The sequence below is a fragment of the Anopheles moucheti genome (genome assembly GCF_943734755.1).
Source record: "Anopheles moucheti chromosome X unlocalized genomic scaffold, idAnoMoucSN_F20_07 X_unloc_17, whole genome shotgun sequence".
NCBI classification, from domain to species: domain Eukaryota; kingdom Metazoa; phylum Arthropoda; class Insecta; order Diptera; family Culicidae; genus Anopheles; species Anopheles moucheti.
Genome location: NW_026453523.1, coordinates 195,001 through 197,500, shown reverse-complemented (window position 1 = coordinate 197,500; position 2,500 = coordinate 195,001). Strand labels below are relative to the sequence as shown.

Sequence of the window (2,500 nt, the reverse complement as noted above, 5' to 3'; positions counted from 1 at the left end):
AGTTATGGAATAGTGTGTAACAAGAATTGGTAGGCACTCAAGAATGTGTGCATCGGTCGGGTTTAAACGTCCGATGCGCCATATGCGTTCAACGTGTCGGTGTTCATGTGTCCTGCAGTTCACATTCTGACGCGCATTTAGCTGCGGTCTTCATCGATCCATGAGCCGAGTGATCCCCTGCCTAGGGTTTTGGTATGTTCAACTGTCTCCTATGTTTTCGTTATGCGCTAGGTGCATCTCTCACAACTTAAGTTCCCCGGACAGCGTAACCGTGCACCTCTCGGTTCCTTCGAAGCCGTCCAGAGTGGACAAGGATGACCATTGGTCTTCCTTCCCATTGATCGACGCGCGATGTGGGCGGCATCGGCGCGATCTTGCACAACTTTCGTTCTCTTGATTAGGTTCTCTCTCGCTCGAGGCCAGTGTTTAAATATGTTCTAGTGGGTCTTTACCTTCGCCCATGTGTCACACACTTTACGCGTTCGATGGCTGCCATTGGGAGTGTGCGCACAGGTACGAAGGCCACTGGCCTACGGTCGCGCACGCTCAATATCGTAGTATAGACACACCTCTCTCGCGGGTCTAATTGGCGTGCGCGGCCCCCAAAAGGTAACATAGCAGTTTGTTCTGCTGATACCGTGTTTCTCTATCTCTCTAACCAACTCACACAACAACATATATGTATTGATCGGTAATGATCCTTCCGCAGGTTCACCTACGGAAACCTTGTTACGACTTTTACTTCCTCTAAATCATCAAGTTCGGTCAACTTCGGCCATGCCAGCTGCAGCTCACGAAGGAACCGCGGAAGGTGTGCCTCCAGAGACCTCACTAAATAATCCATCGGTAGTAGCGACGGGCGGTGTGTACAAAGGGCAGGGACGTAATCAGCGCTAGCTAATGACTAGCACTTACTAGAAATTCCAGGTTCATGGGGACCGTTGCAGTCCCCAATCCCAACTAAATGAGCATTTGGGTGATTTCCCGTTCCTCTCGGAATGGGGGCGCCAATTGGCGAGAACACGCTGCTGCTCACATTGTAGCACGCGTGCAGCCCAGAACATCTAAGGGCATCACGGACCTGTTATCGCTCATTCTCACCTTGCTAAACACAAGTTGTCCCGCTAAGCAGGGCAAACGTGGCCGACGACCGCCCGTGAAGGGGCCGCCGGCCTTGACGTCAGGTGCGCCCGGAGGTGCACTGCTGACAGCGTTCTAGTTAGCTTGTTTGAGTCGCGTTCGTTATCGGAATTAACCAGACAAATCATTCCACGAACTAAGAACGGCCATGCACCACTACCCTTAAATTTGAGAAAGAGCTCTCAATCTGTCTTACCTCGATAAGTTCGGACCTGGTAAATTTTCCCGTGTTGAGTCAAATTAAGCCGCAAGCTCCACTTCGTTTTTTTTAACAATTGCAGGTTTTATTGTTCATAAACATTATGTTCTAAAAACAATAGCGTAAACCCACGCTCTTGACGAACGACGTCGCCCGCCAGGGATTTGTCGTGCGTCATTATGAACCCTTTCGGATGTCCCTACCCAATCTCTTTATTAAATTGCTCTTTCCTTTACCCGCATATTGAAAGCGTACGCTAACTGAGTCCGCATGACTCGCTCGTATTTTAACACTTTAGGCTCTCAAGCTAGCTCGCAATCTAGCGATCGGACCATTCCGCCTCGCTGGCGGAAGCCTCCTCCGCAGCTGTCCATCGCCGACCTGCAGCTCGACGTCTTCTTTCATTCTCTCGTCTATTCCGCCGAGACCGGATTAGATCCGCCTCCGTCGGAATGGACCGACGACGGCGCGTTGTCGAGGGACCCTCTTCGCGGACACGAGCTCTCCACACTCGCTGCATGAACAGTCGCCTCTCATGGCGAACTCTGATCGTCTCAGGGGAAGGTGGTTCTCCCCTGCTCCGCCGAGGGATTGGAGGAGGAGCTAGGCCCTCGCGCTCCGCCTCTACTGCCGCCCGCAGTACCTCGTCATCCCGAGCGGCCAGTGCTGCTGCGACGTCCGCAGCCAGTCGCACACGCGCCCGATCCTCCGCCCTGCCGCGAAGCCGTCTGTTGCGGGCAGACCGTTGACGCGCTGCTCGCGTTTCATTTACCCGTCTCGTGATGTCTTCTACGAAGACGTCTTCCACTTCCTCGCCGAAGAGTGCGGCCACACTTTCGAGGACCACTTCCTCGTCCTCGGCGAAAGCCGCTTCCGCTCGACCGCTGGCGAGGGCCTCCTCATCGCGCCACAGCTGTTGCAGCACGGTGGTGATGTTTTTCGCTGCCCTTTGAATGCGGTCCCACCACTCCGCACTCTCCAGCAGCTTCTCGGCCATGTTGCTGAGCTGGACCGATTCGGATGTCCCCCAGCCCAACAGCTCACGTCGGATCTCCTCGAACACGGGGCACTCGAACAAGACGTGGGCCACCGACTCGACCGACCCCACGCACCGTGGACACTCCGGAGACGAAGCGAAGCCGCAGACGTGCAGGTACTCCC

General features: G+C 54.6%; 1 non-coding gene across 1 annotated transcript; it reads right to left on the bottom strand.

The window, feature by feature from the left end:
- Positions 1 to 31: 31 nt before the first annotated feature.
- Positions 32 to 189, bottom strand: LOC128307830 (5.8S ribosomal RNA). The gene has a single exon (XR_008287863.1). It is a non-coding gene; the product is annotated as a 5.8S ribosomal RNA (ribosomal RNA).
- Positions 190 to 2,500: the final 2,311 nt, after the last annotated feature.